A 21796-nucleotide genomic window follows, 5' to 3' on the forward strand; every position below is an offset into this window, starting at 1 on the left:
GAAGCGCGTGTTTTGGCCTATAAAGCCTTAAATGGCTCCGGACTGCAATACCTCAAGGACCCCCTTCTCCATATGAACCTATCCAAACCTTGCAATCATCAATGGAGGCCCTTCTTCATGTGTTTCCTCCACAAAAGGCCCTGAGAGTGGGAACACAAGAGCAAGCCTTTTCTGTGGTGGCTCCCCATTTGTGGAAAGCTTTCTCCAGGGAGACTCACTTGCACTTTCATTATCTGTCTTTAGGTGCCAGGTGAAAAAAATACTCTGAAATGTGCTGATTAACATTCTATGGTCTTTTAAATTTGTTGGGGGGGGGTATAGGTTTGTTTTTGTTTTCCTATGTATTTTGTGTTCTCATTTTGGATTTTTATGCTGTGAACTGCCCTGTGATCTTTGGATGATGGGTGGTATATAAACTTAATTAATTAATTATAGATAGCAGACAATCATATAACCAGCTGCCTAAGTGACCTTGGTGGTAGTTTTTGCACCAACTTAGATGCTTGTTAACACTGGAGTTTTGGAAATCATGGTTTATTGTACCTATGAAACAACTCCATATCCTATTTTAAGCATTCAGACTGTGGAACATGATATACTAAAGAGGCCCTTGTGTCTTCTTGACCTGGTATACAGTTTTCACATGTAGACCACATTCACACCATATATTTAAAGTGCTATGATACCCCTTTAAACTGACACGGCTTTCCCCAAAGAATACTGGGAGCAGCAGCTTGTTAAGGGGGCTAAGAGTTGTTAGGAGATCTCTATTCCTCCCCCAGAGCTACAATTTTGAGAGGAGTTTAACAATCAGTCCCTCTGCAATGAATCAGTATAAGAAACAACAGAGACTTACTGGACTACAGTGATACTGAACCAAAACTTGTGAGAAGGAAGACATTTTGGAAAGCACAGAGAATATAAGAGCCCTTCATGTTTGTCACATCATAGAACTAGTTATGTCTAGTTAGTATTGTTTTAAAACATGAGCAACGCATTCATAGATCTATAAAAGCATAGCACCTCCCCATTTAACAAAATTGCAAACTTTTAGTTAAATATTTTATGTATGAAAATGAATTGCATATAATCACTTTATATTTGTTTTTATAATGGAGATCTTGGTGCTTTCCAAAGTAATAAATATTATAATTTTACTGGCATTTTAAGCCTTTTATTATGTTCAATTCCGAAATCCGTGTTTATAAAATTTTCTGCTTGATCAATCTCTGTTGTTTGAAATTACCTTTTTTCAATGTTGCTTAATGCAAACAAACCCACTTAAGTATTCTGAAAATGAATACTAAAATGGGGGGGGGGGGATTTTAGCAGCAGGAAAACAATTCTGAGAGGATGATAAATTGTCACACATGAGTAACATATTAGCATCATGTAACCAAGATATGTTACTACCCAACAGTATAAAGACTCACATTTCTAAAAGCATTAAAAAGATAAGTATGAACTTATTTGTGCCATGTGTCCTTCGAGTTGCTCACAGCAGTATCATAGAATTCTCAAATGATCTCTCAGCTATGAACAAAAGGAGAACCCTGCTAGATCACATCCAGGGTTTATTTTGTCCACCATCCTGTTTCCTAATGCCAACCAGATGCTTGTGTTCCCTAGCCACTGGTATTCACAGGCAGGCTGCTTCTGAATTTAGAGGTACTATCCAGTCATTGTCCCATTTTAAAGCTATCTAAGTGAATGGCCATCACATCTCATAGCAATGAATTCCGTAATCAATGTGCTAGATTGGCTAGGTGCAGGTCAGGGCCGGGCCTACATAGCTTTACAGGCAGAATGCCATAAGGTGTTTTAAAGCCATTTTCTTCATATGTTCTTAGCACCAATACTTTTTCAACAGTTATCTCAGAAATATATTGTTTAAAAAAATACTGATGCTATTTTTGTCCTCTGAACTCTACACATTACAACCTTTTCTTTCATAGGTTAGTTTAAGGTTACCAGATGTTTTCAATGAATCCAGGGACACTTTTCAACTTCAATGGATTTTGTATGGGGACTGATTTGTAAATCCGGGGACTGTCCCTGGGAAACGGGGACACCTGGTAACCTTAGGTTAGTTCTCACTATGCACTGCTGGTAAAAGCAACCCAACCTCTTCGGTTACTTTGGTCTGTTTATGTCAGAATGTAGGCTGATGCTACAGATCAGCAGAGTTATTCTGAGATGAAGACGCTCAGGACTTGGGAAATCTCATAGAATAACTAGGTGACACATTCATGTATTATGCATAATAACTACATCACTTGTTTCAGAACGTATTGCCAGGTTGCTCTCAAAATGTTTAATTAAAAAGAAAAAAAGAAACCTGATCCTTTTTGAGTTTGTGTAAGATTTTAGTCTAGGCAGAAAGTCAAGGTGTAATTTTTGCTGTCTCAACTACCTGACCTTAACATTCATCCTTTCATTATACACATTTAGCCTGTTTACAGAGCACACTTCTACCAGATTTTTTAATATAAAAAAAATCTAATCCAATATAGAATTTAATAAGCAGAACTGCTTTTCAGTCCCACATATATGCTGACCATTCTTCACTCTTTTAAGATAATCTTTTATTCCCACCAGATGTGAAGGAGAGCCAGACTAGACATGACCTTAACTATGCAGTTCTGCCCTCAACGCAGGTCCCCCCCCTCCCAAATTGCCAACATGATGAGAGGAGGTTGATGCAGACTAGGAGCTTATGGTGTGGGAACAGGGGAGCCTTAAGCCTTTGCTATGGTGCCAAACTTGATGTGGCTGCCTTTGAAAGCAAAACAATTTCTCCCAAAATATAGAAGCTGAAATATGTGTGCATTTGCACTACTTTGGAGAGAGGCAGGTGGGGACTGGAGCTAAATTCACTACCTTCCTGCAGCTGCCAGTCGCCCAAGCCTCCAGGAGCAACACTACAAGATGGCCCCATGCTACTCTGAACAGGGATTCTAGGGGAGCTCCCCTGCTGGCCCCAAATCCCTCATCAGGACAATGCTCCATCACACAGCGTCATTCCAGGAACCGTGCGAAAGAAGAGAATGAGAGCCACCAGCTGGAAGGCATTGGGAAAAGCTTCAGTAGTATTTTGCCCTAATTCCCCACCATCACCAACCATGAAATATGATTGGAAAAGGAGTTCAGACCTTTCTGTACCCACAAATTCAAACTGATTTTTAAAATAGAAATAATAAATAAATAAATAAGCCTTAATTAATAATTATAAAGGCCATGAAGGTGAAAGACTGACATTAAAAGAAAAAAAAAATCTTATTAGTCTGACCAACCACTTGAGTGATTTTTTTTGGCAATATGATAAAGATAAACAGCAACAATTCAGTAACAAAAGTCAAACCCGTTATGAAGTTGTATCAGTCTAACTGTTGATTTACTTATTTTAGAAGTTTTTGCAGCAATGAAGGCATTTGCAAATAATTCTTTAAATTTATAGGGGTTTTTTTATTCCCGTTCCCTGGTGTATGCTGTGGAAATGAATTTGCATACAAAAGAATTCTGGCAAAAAGCAAGTCACAAATATTCATGTTATTAGCTGTCTGCCCCAAGTACGTCAGCAGTGTTTGTGCAGCTGTCTTGGAAAAATTTCAAGGGATTATATGTTATTTTCTTCTGCCCTCTCTGTTCACCACGGCATCCACCTGCTGCCTTGGCTGATAACTTCCTTGGAAGCAGTAATGGCATACACAGCATCACAGAACACAGCCTTGTTCATTTTTTACGCAAAGGGTGCTACCATAGTTGACAATAAACATATACTCAGCACCTGATGGAGGATAAACATCTGGCAGGGATGCGAACAGATAAAAGATTTTTAGTTAACAATTTAAAATAAAATCTCACTCCCAAAATATAATATACCGTAACTACAGGAATGATCAATTAAAGTCTCTGCATCAAGAATGTTGGGAGAAGGGCAAGGGAGGGTCAATTAATTTAATTTCCACAAGACCAAGGGAGTTTATAACTAATAATAATAATAACTTGGAAATGATTAATTATTTTTATGATTAATTAAAGTAGCCATTTCAGAAATAAAGTTTTGGAGGAAAGGGGAAACAAACAGTATCTTTCACCCACTGTATGGATGAAATGTTCCTGAAATACTATTTTATAAAAGTGCAGATTATGAATTATTAGTACTCTTTTGACTTTTATTTATATAGCACCATCACTGTACATGGCCCTGTACACTAACAAAATAAGAATTCTATGCTGAAGGGCGTATAATCTAAAACTACAAATATAAACAGTACAGTAAAAATTAATAGTTAAAATGCACGCTTCACAAGCTATTACATCAGGTATACTAAAACAGCCACCCCCAACTGGAATAGATGATAGGTGATAGATAGATAGATGATAGATAATGCACACACAACCCCCCTCCCCTCCAACTATATTTTCCAGTGTAGAAAGTCAGTAACAATTCTGCTTATAGTTTATAGCTGGGAAACACTTGTTTAGTGCTAGGAGCTGTTGTCTGAAAGCTTCCTAAGATTCAAGGAGTTCCTCTGAATGATTATTTACAGTGTTAAAGCAAAAGGAATTCCTGTGCATTTGTGGAACAGGGGCAACAACAGAAAGTCCTCTACAGTGTTCGTGCTTTCGGACACCTTTATATCAATATAGAAAAATACAGTTTTGATGGAATTTGAATGAGTAACTAGAAATGTAAATCCTCTTACAAAATTCGCTCAGATGACCCTAAGTCTTTAAGGAGAATTTGAGACAAAGAAAAAAAACCATATTTGTTTATGTGAATGGCAGTATGTGAATTATGGGAAGAAAATGGGAAAGGATGGCATCATGGTTCAGATATCAGACAATAACAATATAGGTTTCTATTTGTTTTTAACATTGGGTATATAAATAGCACACACAAAAAAGGTGGTAGCCACAATTCACTTGGAAAATTTGTCATTTAAAAAGCATGCTCCTAACCCTCAGGATTGCAGAGAAAAACATGTCAATGTCCTGCCAATTTTTGCTGAAGCTATACGAAAAAGAAAAGGAAAGGAAAAGAACATAACATTGAGAAACAAAATAAAATAAATAATAATAATAAAAAACATCCTTCCAGTAGCACCTTAGAGACCAACGAAGTTAGTCTTGGTCTCTAAGGTGCTACTGGAAGAAATTTTTTAAATTTTTAAAATTAAATTAAATTAAATTTATTTTGTTTTGACTACGGCAGACCAACACGGCTACCTACCTATAACTATAACGCTGAGAATTCTAGTGCTGGGTTGTTGGAACGTCTTCCCTGAAGTACACCTATTTTCACCTCCCTCCACTGCTGCCAGAACATCCCACTGCCTTAAAAGAACTGTATCCCTTCACGGCTGTATTCTTTTCCAGATATTCCCCAAAAAATCCTTCTAACAAATTCAGGTCACATAGCCAGAAACACCCAACTGTGCAATTCTGCACATTTTGTGAGGCATGCAAATTAAACACTTTTTGTATTGCAAAACTTCTGCACTTTAATATATTCCCATTGCAGAATTTGTGTTTTGTGATTGCACAATTCACAATGTTTTACTGCAGAATTCTAGGCTGGATCTACAAAAGCGCTAAGAAAAAAATATTACATAGCTGCCAATGCAATTTTCCATTGACTTCTGTACAGTGCCCCCTGGTGTCACATTTTTATAACGCATTTATAACGTTATCACTCACTAGTATAGATTAGTCCCTAGCGGCCCTGGCAATTGACTCAGTACACAGTGAACATATTCTACAGCAAACTGTAGTAGATTGTTGTTGTTTTAAAGAGAAAAAATAGCAAAATCTTAAGGGAATTCATTCTGTGTCTTTGTGTTAAATATTATGCTCTAGTGTAGATTCTGCTGTTTTGTACCAGGCTGTAATATTAGACATCTGGAAAGGGAAATTTGTTTTCCTTTTAATTTCCCAAGAAAGCAATAAAAGAAGGATAAAAGGTGTGTGCATGTTTGGGTACAAGTGGAAGTTAAGTGTTGAGAGAGAGAGAGAGAGAGAGAGAGAGAGAGCGTGCACCCTTGGAGTTATGTTGACAGAAAATCATTTAAACGATGACTTTTGTCAACTACACGCGATCCTTTTCAATTTATCCTACTGGTAGGATTACTGCAGACAGGTTTTGAGCAAGTTCACACTGGAATATTTTGCAGCAAGGAAAAACCAAAACTAAGGGCCAAACGTGATACTATACCCCCCCCCTTTTTATTAAGGAAAAATAGTCTTTTTGGTGCTGCATTCCTTTCACTGTCTTTTTCTAGACTAAAGCAGTACAGGGGACTGCTTAACTATTTCCCCCTGGGCCACTTCCCCATTCACTGCCCATCTAAAGCTGCTTTCCTCCCCAGAGAAGCGGAACTATATGGCTCTGCAGAGGAGAAGGCAGCTTGGCTGGCAGATTTGTATGGGGGAAATGGCAGAAGAGGAAATGATTGCAGACGCTCCCCTCCCCCTCTGGTGCTCCACTCATGATTGCAGCCTGCATCTGTTGTTTTTCCTTAAGAAAAAATGCGGAGGGAAAGTTGCACAAAGGTGCATGTGAAATGAAGTTTGGTCTTGAGAGAGGAGCTCAAATGGTTCAGATTGATTGGTTGAGGATTTCCATTCTCCCTCAGAGGACATGATAGATTTTTACAAGTATGAATCAGCTAAACAAAAACATATTATTCCCTAACATATCAGTAGGATGTCCACTTGGGAATAAGTATGTCTTAGATTGTTCAAGAAATTGTTCCTCTCTTTGCCTTTCTGCATTCGGGTGGGTGCCCATTACCAACGTAAGTCCCTCTAGCAGCTTCTGCATTCTCAGAGGAACTCCTAGGAATCAAGAAGGATGTATCTGTGTGTGAATGAATTGAAAACAATAATTTAAAATACACCCAAACTGTCTGACAGGAACCTGTGAGTTTACAGAGTATTAACAGCCATTTAGCTCCTTCCTTTCCTTGCCATCTGCATGAAATTAGGCCAAGGGCTGCAGGCTAAATAAATACTGATGTTTCTGGCCCCCCCCCGCCCCCAATTCTGCAAATGAATGAAAAGTTGTTTTCTTTGAGGCCAGGGGCTATTAATCCCATTTCTTAAAGCTAAATGAATGGAGCAACCCTATGTGTGTGAGAGAACCCCATAGCAGAGCTATGGCTCACTGTTACCAGGACAGTGGGTGGCAGTGAACTTTTCCAGCCCTTCTTTTGCTTTCATTAAACCTCTTTTTTGATTTTGATTTCCAGCCCCACGATCAACAGGAAGGAATTAATTGTGCCAGGAGTGGTACAGCTGAGGGCTCCTCTGGGGAATCTGTCAGGGGAATGAGGCAGTTTAAGGGTCTGCAAATCTTCAGCCATCCCCCCCCCCCCATTTGAGCCCCACATTCCTGGAACATCGCTGGCCTCCAGACTGTCATATCTGTGATTCAATCACATAGCAGAACTTTAGGTTTGCAAAACTAAATTGGATTAAAGCTCTCGGTCGTCCTAATGCAACAAATTTACTCTTTTTAAAAGCAAAACAGAGGGACTGGGGAGGTGCTGGGAGAATGCATTGGAAAGTGTGAGATAAATGAGCGATGAACAAATGCTCAGTAGACTAGATATGCCAACAGCTCCCAAGATGGCCTTTGGTCAGCTTTAGAATTGTACCAGGTCAGTTCTTCATACCAAGGCCCAAGCAGTCTAAGACCAAGGCAGGGCAAGGGGGATGATGCTTAAACTGGAGGAAAACAAGCAATGGAAGTAGAAGGGCCCAAGATGGACTATTGGGAACTGCAATATCAGGACAAGTCCAGCAGAGACTGAGCAGCTTTAGGCTAGTGCAGCCAAATTTCCCTTCCTGGTCATCAGTTGAGCTACAAGGTGCTATAGGTGCCTACTCAACCTGAGTAACCCCTCCTTCTGACTATATATTCTATTTTTGAAGTCTCCTTGCAGACACACAAGAGCTTATCCACTGATTTTTAACATCCCAATGGGTCCACCTTCATCAGAACTCCATGGAGAAAGTGGCAGAGTATGATCTGTGATGTGCTGTAGGGCTTTGTGCGCTGAGGCCATGATAGGTCCCAAGTTTCTTTCTCAGACAAAGTACCGTATTTTTCGCTCTATAAGATGCACCAGACCACAAAATGCACCTAGTTTTTGGAGGAGGAAAACAAGAAAAAAAATATTCTGAATCCCAGAAGCCAGAACAGCAAGAGGGATTGCTGCGCAGGGAAAGCAGCGATCCCTCTTGCTGTTCTGGCTTCTGGGATAGCTGCGCAGCCTGCATTCGCTCCATAAGACGCACACACATTTCCCCTTACTTTTTAGGAGGGAAAAAGTGAGTCTTATAGAGCAAAAAATACGGTATATCCCCAATGTCCAGGTCAGGCTCCTAACAAAAACCAATTGAAGTGAACTCTGAATGTTAAATATATATTCAGTCACACACTATGTTCACCTTTCACTTCTTAGGAGAAAATATTCATTGCTTGAATTCATTGTTTGTTTCTCTTGACCAACAAAATTAACTGAAGTTGCTCATGCTTTGTACAGAGTATTCCTTCTAAAGATTTCCATTCTATGTACAGAAATTATACCAATCAATCAATCATGCTTCCTAAGCAACAACATTACCGTATTTTTCGCTCTATAACACGCACCCGACCATAACACGCACATAGTTTTTTGAGGAGGAAAACAAGAAAAAAAATATTCTAAACAAAACAATGGATGTATGATTTTTGTGGTTCATGCTGTGGCCACAGACATGTGATCTGACGGTGAATTTGGGGTGACCCAGTGCAAAAATCCTGAGATTCCATGTGGATCCGTGCTTTGTAACCACGTTTTAAGTGGGGAGGGAAGGAAAAGCACCCAAGGGACAAGGAGCACGCATGTGGTGTGTGGAGAAGGATGCTGCTAATAATGCAGAAGAGGGATTTAAGGGGAGAAGGAACACGCGTGGGGTGGGTGGAGAAGGATGCTGCTAATAATGCAGGTGAGGGGTATAATAGGAGAAGGCTCCTCTCCTCTCCCGTTTTGCTCCTTTAAAGAAGCAGGCTCTCTGTCCCTCTCTCCTCCCCACTCAGCAGCTCTTGTCCCGCTTTGCTGTTTCAAAGCAAGCCACGGAGGAGGGAAGGAAGGGGAACCATGCTCACGACTGCAGCAGATTCCCCCCACCATCTGTAGGCATTCGCTCCATAACACGCACAGACATTTCCCCTTACTTTCTGGGAGTAAAAAAGTGAGTGTTGTGGAGCAAAAAATATGGTATATTAAGAACAGAAATCAGACAACTAAACATTTTATAAGCATCCAATTCTGCATAGATGTTTAAGTGGAAGGTCTAAATAAAATTGCAAGGGGTAATTAGTTAAGCGTGATGTAAAAATTTCCCTGGAACCTAGCCTAGATTCTAATTTCAACACTTACTAACATAGCAGGGATATGGTTACATTAATGATAAGAAGGGCTAGTCTTACAGTCTATCCAACAGATTAAATATCCAGCTTCCTAATGCTCTGGTAACTCAATAGTTAGTTGCTTTGTTGTTAAAATGTCAATCTTAAAATGTGATTTTTGGTGAGATGAGAGATCCAGATATTGCCTTGCAAAATTCTGTTTAATGGCATATATAATTCATAAATCAGTTAAAATAAGTACTTTTTATTCAAAATTGTTAAAATAAGTACTTTGATTCAAAATTGTTTAAATCATTGTTTTGCTGGTTTCAATTCTCCCCATGCTATTTAGTTATAAGCAGCTAAAAAAAGATAGCATCCTTTGTTCTATACTAGACTAGACTAGACTAACCTGCTTTCTTAGATTCAACACTAACAACATAATCCCATGCATATGCCTACCTAGAAGTAAGTCTCATTGAGTTCAGTGGGGCTTATACCTAGCTAAGTGGGCATAGTATTGCATTTTAAATTTCGTAAAGTAACACTATAATTATGACTGCAGATGTGAACATAAATAAATGTTAACTGATGAAAAAACAGGTGATTTAAACAATGTATGCTTTAAAGATACATTTTAATATTATCTTGGCCTCAGTGTAAGTGCTTTTCTGTGACATTAGGGAAAGAACACTGAACAACTGTATTTCACATCATATTTTAATCCAATATATACTGGTCTACTATTTAATTTTTAGGAACTGTATAATACAGTGGTACCTCGGGTTAAATACTTAATTCATTCTGGAGGTCCGTTCTTAACCTGAAACTGTTCTTAACCTGAAGCACCACTTTAGCTAATGGGGCCTCCTGCTGCCACCGCGCCGCCGGAGCACGATTTCTGTTCTTATCCTGAAACAAAGTTCTTAACCTGAAGCACCATTTCTGGGTTAGCGGAGTGTGTAACCTGAAGCGTATGTAACCCGAGGTACCACTGTATGCCCTTAACTACTACCTTTTAGTGCCTCTGTTTTTTTCTGTATACTTTTTAAAAAGATGCTATTTTATGTGTTAAAAACATGTAGCGTCCTGGAATTGATGTCCGGGGGGGGGGGGGATTTCCGAAAGGTGGCTCTTTGCCCTAGATCTTAGGCAAGTCAGTCTAAAATTTTGGGGGTGTTGTGGTTTTTACTTTTTGAAATGTGGCAACCCTAAAACATGGTGTTTTGATATTGTATTTTTTCTTCAAAAATTAAGTAAAAAGTTATTCACAAAAACCCTTGTATCTCACACCATTAAATGTAATCTTTAATCTTTTTTTTTCTGTCTCACAGTAATGAAAGTAGTCTAAAAGTTAATATGTCCTTGCCTTATTGCCCAGCTATTAAATTTCATCCTCACTAATAAAAAATTGGAACACTTTAACCAGCTAAAACTTTAGTTGACTGATGTAATAATTAAACTGACTAAGGAGTAGGTCACTTCAAGCACAATGAAACCTACCTCTGAGTAAACATGCAGAGGATTGCACTGAACAGCTTGTAGCCCAAATTATAACATGACTTCTGTTTCTGACATCTTTATAACCCCTTTGAGGAATTGCAGTCTCTGAGAATCTGCTGCAATTTAGGGTGAGTGTACATAGCCTTTTCACCTCTTGTAACCTCAAGCTGTAGTCTCATAGAGATCCTGGCTTTCTGAATGACTGAAAATGAGGTCTAGCTATGAGCTGACATGAGTTCAACAAGCCTATAAAATCAGGTCTGCTAAACCTTTGTGGCCTCCAATTAGATTTTATATGAATCATTCACAAAACAAAGATCCATACAGATCCCTACTGAAAAGTAATTCTAAAGCATATTCCACTGAAAATATGGTTGTATGGATTTATGCTTGATTCTGGGAGTGCTTCCTGATTGTTGACTGTGCAGGGACAACCTTTTTGGACCAAAAGGCACATTTCCAATTTTGAGAAAGTGCTGTAGGCACCTGTCACAAAATATCTGCCATGGGGGTGTGGCATAACACAAAATGGCTGCCATTGGGGTCATGACATAACACAAAATTAAAGAGAGTATAGTCATTGAGGCTCCCTCACCCCATCACTGGACAATCTCGTGCTTGCAGTGAGAAGTCATGTATGCCCTGCTGGTGCTGATTGGAGATAACACAATATTGTTTCCACACACAACTATGCTGTTGCGGTCTAATAATAGGGAACATTCCACAGTACCAGGGGGAAAAAAATACAAGGTGACCTCACACCTCTCACTTACAAACGCTCGCCACACATACAGACCACAAACACACATGCATTTGTTTTTCACAGACATTCATACACAGAGACTGCCCATCCAGTTTCATTGCTTATGGCTGCGACTGCTGGCTTTTGGCAATATCTCATGAGAGATCCAGGAGATCTCGCCTGAAGCTGCTTCTCCAGTGGCAGAAGATATGAGCAGAGTGCCTACAGGGATGCCACCCCTTGGGATTCTGCCACCTGAGGCACGCACTTTGCATATATATAACCACACACACATATCATCTCTCTGCTCAAGTGGATCTCTCACTCTCCAACAGACCACACTCACAAACAAACCACACATCTCCCCTCTCTCTTTCTGACACAGGCTCCATATGCATATCTCCCTCTCTTTCTGTCACACAAATGCATAGAGCATACTTAAGCACACTCTCACACACACCCAGAAGAGCCCCTCTGCGTGTGAACAAAGTGCCTGACCTTTTTTGTTGTTGTTGTTAAAAAAATCTTTTAAAATTGGTCCCCACTCATTTCAGATTGGTGACCCCTGCCACTCAGTCATTTTGATGTAAGGTATAATACTGAATTGCAACTGACCTTGCAGACTTCAGGGAGTGTAACATTCTGGGTTACATTCTGCTATGGTCCATGCACACTAGTGGGCTGCCTGTACAGGACAAATCACCTAAGCACGTCTTTTTAAAAACATGCATGGACATGGCAGGCTTTTCTTCAGCCACATCACCCATGCAAATTACCACCATAAAACTGTATTTGTGAAAGTTTTATGCAGTGATGTCCACAGGGCTGCACTGTGAATAATAACTTCAAACATGCAAGCCAGTCTTGCAACCTAACAGAATTATCATTACAATGATTATTTTCCAGAAGAGATTAAAGATATACAACCTGCATTTGCACTCTAAACCTGAATCTTGTTTTGTGTTCTTAACAAATGTACTCTTTCACAATACATTTATATTTGATGATGCTGTGACCAGATTAATTTCTAGAGCCTGCTTTGCTGATCATTATCACCCCAGTTTTGTTTCATCTGCACTGGCTTCCAGGCAGTCTCCAGGCAAAATTAAAAGTGCTGGTTCTTGCATATAACTGGCTTGTGACCATATAGTGGAAGGAACCCCCCCCCCCCGCCATACAGTCCTATCCACTCATTGTGCTCAACATCAGGAAATCTGTTATGCATCCCACCACTTTAAGAAGCACAATTTGTGAGGACCTGGGACAGCTTTTTCCACTGTGGCATGCTGCTAATGGGACTCCCTATCTGCCCAGGTGTGGTTGCTCCCCTCTTTTAAGGTTCAGAAATGATAATAAGACCATGTTATACAGCTAAGCTTTGAACATACGTTAAAATTCTCTACCTTTTTAGGCCGATTACACATCGCTCCTGGTTTTTAATGCATGAAGTCTACTAATTTCTGGCCAATTGCTTAATGCCTGCTAATGATTAGGGTTATGATGAATAATACTAAATTAAATGGACTTTGTTTTGATATAACAAGGTACTTCTTATTTTCTAAAGCAAGAATTCATAGAATGATCACTTAATATGGATGAGGTTTAAATAGTAACATGTTTAGAATATGGATTATTGCTTTGTAAATGAAAAACATACGAAGTCCATGAGAATCTTTTCTTTTAAGACAATCCAAGAATAAAGTCAGCCCACCTTTGCTTTTAAGTATATTTACAGATGAAACCTGAACATGATAGAGGTCAGCACAAGAGTTTCAGCATAAAAACAAAACAAGACACTTTGCATAGCAGAAGTGATTTCATACACAGCTGACTCTTGTCTTTAATGAAGCAAACATGAAAGTCTAGTATGGGCCTGTGACTCCGACGACTTCACGAGTCTCTGCCAATTTGTTCAAACCAAACTAATTATCTGGCAGGACTCCTGCATACCATAGTAGTTAAAGAAACCATAATTGCTTCCTAAAAATTATCACAGGGCTCAAGTGATGAATGTTTGTAGGCTTCTTCTTGGCAGAATCCACACTTCTGAAAACTTGGTTTTAAAAACTGAAAGTGTCATTTAGTTAGTATGTATAGCCTGTCAGCAAATGCAATATAATATAATGAAAGTCTTATAATGGAATCCCTAACGGACTGTCCAACTGGCCAAAATAATTACATTCTCTAATCTGCTGATATATCCACTGTATGTTCCATTTCATTTTCATTTCACTTTTAATTTGTATGCCGCCTTTCTATATTACTATGCACAAGGCGGTTTACAAACTGAAGAAACAACAGACAACAAAGATCACATATGATCCAATACAAAAACATTCATAATAAAAACATCACTTTAAAATAAACAACCTACTGTATATCAAATAAAGAAATATTCAATAATCCATTAGAATATAATAGTAAACAGTAAAATCAAATACCATCAAATAATGTGACACCTATTAAAAAGCAATAAAGTAGTGGGCAGTGATAAAGAACTACTTTTGACAAAACGATGCCTGGCTAGTTGCCAAAGTATAAATTGCCAAAGCTGAACTTTAGTTGGCCACTGAGTGGGAGCCAACACAGGAAGTAAGCCAAAATGAGCCAGCGGAGACTACCGTGGCCCAAGCAATGTTGTAGCCTGAGCAGGGTGTGAGGAGCAGATATAATACCTTCACATCCTTCATTACTAGAGAGATATTCCAGACTAAGGTTGTGGGCAGGGCTTTTTTTCCAGCTGGAATGCCCCGGAACAGCGTTCCAGCACCTCTCAGAGAGGGGTACTGCTGAGCAAGTGGGGCAGGCTGCCTCTTTTCCCAATCTCCACCATCCCCACCCGCACAATCCCTCCAGACCTGTGAAAGTGACTGAGGGACCTCCGCAAATGGAGGGTGATAGAGGCTGCCTTTGGCTCACAAGGAGACACCCCCCCCAGCCAGAATATATTGTCTCTGGGCTTTGGATGGGTCTTCTCAGGGAGGCGAGTTCTGACACCTTTGGAGCTAGAAAAAAGCTTTGGTTGTGGGGGTTCATTACAGGTAAACAGGGAACTAACTACTTTAGCCCTGGCAGCTCCTGCAATAAATACTAAGAAGTGGTCTTGTTTTGGATTTCTTAATATTAGGAAGAGTCAAACAGGACATGTAAAAGTGTCTCTACAATTTAAGGCACATAAATTACTATGAGTATTAAATTACTTAAACTGAGGTAACACACAGTACTTTTTTTTATAAAAAAATGAGGATATTACATAAACAATTTTGGGCAACCTGAAAATTGTAGCTGTTTCACAGCTCAATACTTGATACTTGTGACACCAGCAAAACAGTAATAATAATAATAATAATAATAATAATAATAATAATAATAATTTGCTCAGGATAGCACAAATATCTGTAGTAGGTATTTCCATCCTCTGAAGTTCTTAAGAAAGAAGAGATTCCTCATTACACCCCACCAACGAACTCAGCAGCTAGAAGTCAATGCCCCCACGTTTTCCCACTCTCATTCTTTGAAGATTTTGGCTTTCATGTTTTGGGCCAAGCTTTCTAATCTTGCAACCTTCTTTTCCTGCTGTATTATAGCCCCATATTCTGTTTAATTATTTTTTATACATGCCAAATTAACAAGGAAGTTTGACTATGCTGTTTTCACCAGCCAAAGCCAACAAGGAGAAAAGGCAACTGGTACAAAAAATGATGGCTAGAATAATCTATTGCACATGTTAGGGGAGATACTGTTTTAATTGTTTTGAGTTTAGGTGGCTGATTATTATTTTTTAAATGGTCAACTAGCTTGGAGGTCTTTTGTTCTAGTAAGTAGTATACATGTTTTATTAAATAAATAAATAAAAATTCTTAATCAGTACCAAATGTCCTTCAGGGGGCAATCTATGAATCTTGAGTGGGCATTCAGAAAGTACAATTGTACCTACCTGAATTGTAAGTTTTTAATTCCCAATGAAAGGTCAGCAGATTGGGTCTTGGTTCCACCCACAGGTTGCAGGCAGGCAGCAACCTTTTGGGATGCAAGACTCCCAGGATTGAGTTTGTGAACTCACAAAGCTTGAGAAAGGACAGGAGTTATAGAAGGAAAAATCAAATTCTGTGCCTGAGACATACAGAGAAAGGAGAAAGTAGAGCGAAAATGATAGGTACTGCATTCTGTCTTAAGGGCAGATCCTGCATCTTTCATTGGGAATAGCAAACTACAATTAAGGAAGGAACAATCATACTTTTTCCCATTCCAGCAATGAAAGGTCAGCAGATTGGGACATACCAGAGCTATCCCAATCTCAGGCAGGAGACAGGCTGCAGTGTTATGGAAAGAGGACCTTTTGTAGGAGCCTCCGACCAAAGGCAGCTTCCACTGAAGCAAAGGCAATAGTGTCTTGTAAGGTGCTGGAGGAGGCCCAGATGTTCGCTCTGCAATGGAAGCATTAGTAGAGAATGCAGCAGAGGTGGCTGCAGAATGTGTAGAGTGAGCAGTGATGTGAGAAGGCATGGGAAGCCTTACAGGAAAGAGCAATGCAGGCTTTTATCCATCTGGCTAAGGTGGCAGAGGTTACCTTCTTCCCCAAGGAGAAGAGATGGAAGGACACGAAGAGAGATTCTGTTCACCTGAGCTCTTTGGTTTGAGCAATGTATATTTTTAAGGCTCTGTATATGTCCAGAGAATGCCAAGCCTTTTCTCTTGGATGCACTAGACAGGAGGGAAGAACAAGTTCTTGCTGCAAGTGGAAGCTAGAAGCGTCTTTAGAAAAGAAGGCTATCTTTGTGAAAGTTCAGAGGTGCTTGGATGTGGATACAGTGCCAAGTTCCAAAATTGTGTGCTGAAGTAAAACTAAAAATGTGACCTTGAAGTATAGTAGTTTGAAGGAGACCTTCCACAGTGCTTTGAAGGGAGGCTTCTGTGGCTGGTCAGGGAACATTTTAAGCGTTGTCCCTCTAAGGAATCATTTCAAGAGTGGACGGGAGGAGAGGGAGAAAGCGAATGGTCATGACAGGATGGAGGAGAGAGCCACCACTTCTTGATAGTATTTGGGCAAAGGCCTCTACCGAGGCCATCCTGGAAACAGGAAAAGATAGTAGAAAATTCCAGTTTCTTGTAGGAACATCTTGTGGTCATGCACCAGAGCCAAAAGGTTTTCTGGGTGGATTGGTATAAGTAGAGGGCCTCCTGGAGTGGAGTTTATCAGTGATGTCTGCAGGTAAGTCCAGCTTAGTTAGGTGTCACCGTTCAAACTGCATGCAATCAGCTGGAACCACTCGGGATCTGGATCAAGAATCGGACCTTGAGAGAGAAGATTTGTTCTGTGAGGTGGAGTATTTGAGGGAACAAAGAGCAATGAGGCCAAATGGTGCAATGAGGTGGACTCTCACTTTCACTTCTGTGATCTTCTGAAGGACCCTCAGAATGATAGGAAGTGGAATGAAGGCATAGAAAAGTCCTGGTAGCCATGGGGAGAGCAGGGTATCCCATGCCTCCACTGATGGTGACTGGAATCTAGTAAAGAACCATGGAAGTGGATGATTAGGCAAAGAGGTCCACATGGCACTGATTGAACTTAAGACAGAAGCTGTTGAAAAACTGCCAAATACAGTTGCCTTTCTGCTTGGTCTATATTCCTGTGGCTCAGCCTGTCTGCTTTTGCATTCAGGAGACTGGAAGTGTGCTTGGCTGTGACTGACAGGACATTGTGTTCTGCCCAGCTGAGAAGGAGCTTCTGCCTGAAGCTCCCAAGACTGGGTGCTCCTTGTCTACTGATGCTGGATTTTGCTGTAGTGGAATTCATGCAGATTAGGACGTTGCTGAGGTGGAGATGAGGAGCAAAGTGCTGTAGGGCTAGTCAAGCTGCTCAAAGCTCTAGCCGACTAATGTTCATTGATGCTTCCGCAGAAGACCATAGGCCTTGGATGTTTAGATCTCCACAGTGAGCTCCCTAACCCATCTGAGGCGATTGCTATTCTCAGGAGATTGCCGAAAAGAGAGCCCTTCTGCAGGTTGGATCACACTGTCCACTATATCAAGACTTGGTGGATGTGGTGAGGGAGTTTGACATGCAGGTGTCTGCTCAATGTGATGACTTTCTGGTAGGGAAGCAGAGCCCATTAGAGAAGGAATGGTGTGGTGCTTTCCCCCCAGAATGGTATGTGCTGCTGAGATGCACAGACCTAGAACTCGTGCCATAAACATGAGGTCCACTTTCTTGGATTTGATGAGGGTCCAAACCTCTGAGCCGATCTTTTTCACTTGTTCCAGAGAGAGACAAATTAAGGCGGCAGCAACAGAGGCAGCAGCAGCAAAAGTGGTGGAGGTGATTGGGCTGGGTTTGGTTAGGATTGTTGCTTGGCTTGCTCCTTGGTCTGTTAGGTTCGTACTCTGTTTCTTCCTTGCAGATGAAAATTACAAAAGGACTGGTTGGGAGAGTATGGTGAGTTAATGTCTATTAAATCTCTTGTCATCCCTCTTATGGATAAGTAGCATCTTTTGCTTCAACCAAGCTATCCTTTAAGATATTCTCTTCAAGCAGTTTAGTACCCATGTAGGGAGCTATTTAATCCTAGATGGGGGTGTCAGCATCCCAGTGCTCAAGCTATAGAGTATGCTTAGCCACAATGTCTGCTACCAGAGAGTGGGAAGCAAACTAGGTGGAATCCAATGTGGCATCTGCAATAAAGGCAGCTGACCAGTAGATCATAAGCAGCATTTGTCAAGTACGGCTTGGATCCTGATCTGGGTGGCAGAGGAGGTCATCAGTCCAGACTAGATGCAATAAGGTTGCTGTGCATGAAGAACAGATAAATAAGGAGGCACTTCAAGGGCACTGTGAATGACAAAGTCCAAGTGGCATTCTTTCCATCCTGAGGAAAGTAAAATCCTAGAAACTAAAGTGGAAACTGGACAGTCTACATTTGGAATCTTTAATAAGTCCATAACTCAGTATCAGGAGTGTAGAATTTGATACCAATGGACACTAGCTTCTTAACTTGGTGACTCTGGTGGGACTTGAACCCACAACCTTTGAATCACTGCACTATGCTAGAAGTCCAATGCACTATCTATTGCACCACAAAACCTTGGTGGGGATTCCCATTCAGATTTGGACACATTCTTTAGTGGAGCTATAACTGGAAAACTAGTTAGAAGTTTTAGGTTCAGCTTGCACTACTGCTGCCTTGGAAGGAGTAAGAGGGGGTTAAAATTTAGAGCTAACTCCCTTCTTGTATTTTGGCAGGAAAAGACAAAGAGAGAAGGAAGTGAGTTAAAAACACCAGAAAAGGGGCTTGGGGACCAGCAGAACTGATGGAGAGCAAGCCAGTGAGGTAAATATATTTAAAGACCCAAGGAGACAGCAAAAGTATAGGAGCAAATGGAGATCTGGCTGCACTCCATGAAGGTGGGAGCAAACTGAATCCTGGGAGCCCTACATCCCAAAATGTTGCTGCCTGCCTTCGACCTGTGGGTGGAGCCAAGACCCTTATCTGCTGACCTTTCTTTGCAGGAATGGGAAAACTTGCTGGGGTAAATAATGTTGGAGTTTTAGGTGGTTCCCTTCCCTCCTATCCAGAGGATAAAATCCTAGATGCTAGATTTCTCTGTTAGGCACTTAATTAAGTGGAACCTAGCAAAGAAAAATCAAGCAGGAATGTCCATCACTACTTGGCAACCAAAACAAAAAATACAGCTCCATCATTTGCAATGAAACTAAGTATGCTTGCAGAAAGAAAACAACAAAGGGACCATTGTAATTGCTATGATAACAACAAGGCGAGAGAGAAATAGGTTTTCAAAAAAAGTATCAATTGGGCTAAAATGAAAAATTGACACTTTTTAAAAAGAATATTGTTTCCTTATCCTCAGATATAGTGACTTTTGTACAGAGTCTGTTTTTGTCATTCCCCTCATTGTACTTACTCAACCATGCCTTTAGTTGTTGATTTGCTTGACAAAAAGTGTGGCCTCTTGAGTACAGTGGTGCCTCGCAAGACGAAATTAATTCGTTCTGCGAGTTTTTTCGTCTTGCGAATTTTTCGTCTTGCGAAGCACGGTTTCCCTGGGTATTAACGGTTTTAAGAAAAAGGAAACAAACTTGCAAGACGTTTTCGTCTTGCGAAGCAAGCCCATAGGGAAATTTGTCTTGCGAAGCAACTCAAAAAATGAAAAACTCTTTCGTCTTGCGAGTTTTTCGTCTTGCGAGGCATTCGTCTTGCGAGGTACCACTGTACAGTGGAAGCTTGAGGTCTGAGCTGTCTATTATTAACAAACCTAACATCAATGAGTTGACTGGAGGCCATCAGGTACAAGGGTTGTATAGAATGCATGGCAGAGATCAGTGTATTGCATGCAGTACATGTGAGAAGGATCTTGGTGGACCCACAAGCTTAACATTAGTCAACTGTGTGATGCAGCAGCAAAAAAGCTAACACTATTCTAGGCTGCATCAACAGAAGTCTAGTGTCCAGATCAAGGGAAGTAATAAAGGTAAAGGTAAAGGGACCCCTGAGCATTAGGTCCAGTCGTGGCTGACTCTGGGGTTGTGGCGCTCATCTCGCTTTATTGGCCAAGGGAGCCGGCGTACAGCTTCTGGGTCATGTGGCCAGCATGACTAAGCCGCTTCTGGCAAACCAGAGCAGCGCACGGAAATGCCATTTACCTTCCCGCCAGAGCGGTACCTATTTATCTACTTGCACTTTGATGTGCTTTCAAACTGCTAGGTTGGCAGGAGCAGGGACCAAAGAATGGGAGCTCACCCCGTCATGGGGATTCGAATCGCCGACCTTCTGATTGGCAAGTCCTTGGCTCTGTGGTTTAACCCACAGCACCACCCACGTCCCAAAGAGAAGTAATAGTACCACTCTATTCTGCCTTGGTCAGACCACACCTGGAATATTGTGTCCAATTCTGGACACTACAATTTAAGAAGAATATTGACAAGCTGGAATGTGTGCAGAGGATGGCCACCAAGATGACCAAGGGTCTGGAAACCAAGCCTTATGAGGAAAGATTGAAGGAGCCTGGTAAATAGAAGACTGAGAGGAGATATGATAGCCATCTTCAAATATCTGAAGGACTGTCAGATGGAGGATGAGCAAGCTTATTTTTTCTTGCTTTGGAGGCTAGGACCTGAACCTATGGATTCAAGTTACAAGAAAGGAAATTCTGACTAAATACCAGAAGAACTTTCTGACAGTAAGAGCTGTTCGACAGTGGAACAGACTCCCATGAGAGGTAGTGGACTCATCTTCCTTGGATTTTTAAGCAGAGGTTGTATGGCCATCTGCCATGGATGATCTAGTTGAGATTTCGGCATTAGAGGGGGTTGGACTAGATAATTCTATGATAGAATAAATATGTCTTACCTGGAGTTCTGTTTTTATGTCCTCGTTTCAAACTTTTTTTTTTTAACTTGTGACTTTGGTGGCATTTAATAATGGTGGCCAGAATTGGATTATTCCAACATCTATGCCAGCACAAAATTCTAAATCATGGCATTGCATCTTCATTTCAGATGCACCAGGATGATGACACTATTTGGAATCAAAGCATTTCGATTGATTCATTTTACATAGCAATCCAGGCATAATGAGTTAGAAACTCTGAGCATTCCTTTGTAAAATGAATGGCCTTTGTGCAGTTATCTATGGTTTTGTAACAACCACTTTTGATTACTGCAATGTGGCGTACGTCGGAATGCCTTTGAAGAACATTTAAATACTTCAGCTAATTCAGGACATACAGTGGTACCTCAGGTTACATACGCTTCAGGTTACAGACTCCACTAACCCAGAAATAGTACCTTGGGTTAAGAACTTTGTTTCAGGATGAGAACAGAAATCATGCTCTGGTGGCGTGGCGGCAGCTGGAGGCCCCATTAGCTAAAGTGGTGCTTCAGGTTAAGAACAGTTTCAGGTTAAGAACGGACCTCCGGAACGAATTAAGTACTTAATCCGAGGTACCACTGTAATTGTGACGTTGTTAACTTGGACCCTCATATCGAACATATATTGCTGATGCTTAAAGTTCTGCAGTGCCTTCCAGTGTATCTTCAGCTGCAATTCAAAGTGCTGTTTTAAAGTCCTAAAAAGCCTGCAACAAAGATATCGGAAGGGCTGCTGGTCAGCCAGTTCTCAGATGGCCACAACAGA

At 40.7% G+C, this 21796-nt stretch overlaps 1 protein-coding gene across 6 annotated transcripts in view; it reads right to left on the bottom strand.

Annotated features, from left to right (window-relative positions):
• LOC308458002 (proprotein convertase subtilisin/kexin type 5-like) overlaps positions 1–21796 on the bottom strand; it is a 167837-nt gene that overhangs the window by 81127 nt on the left and 64914 nt on the right. The window lies entirely within an intron of this gene.

This window comes from Podarcis pityusensis (genome assembly GCF_964106645.2).
Source record: "Podarcis pityusensis genome assembly, chromosome: 11".
NCBI lineage: Eukaryota > Metazoa > Chordata > Lepidosauria > Squamata > Lacertidae > Podarcis > Podarcis pityusensis.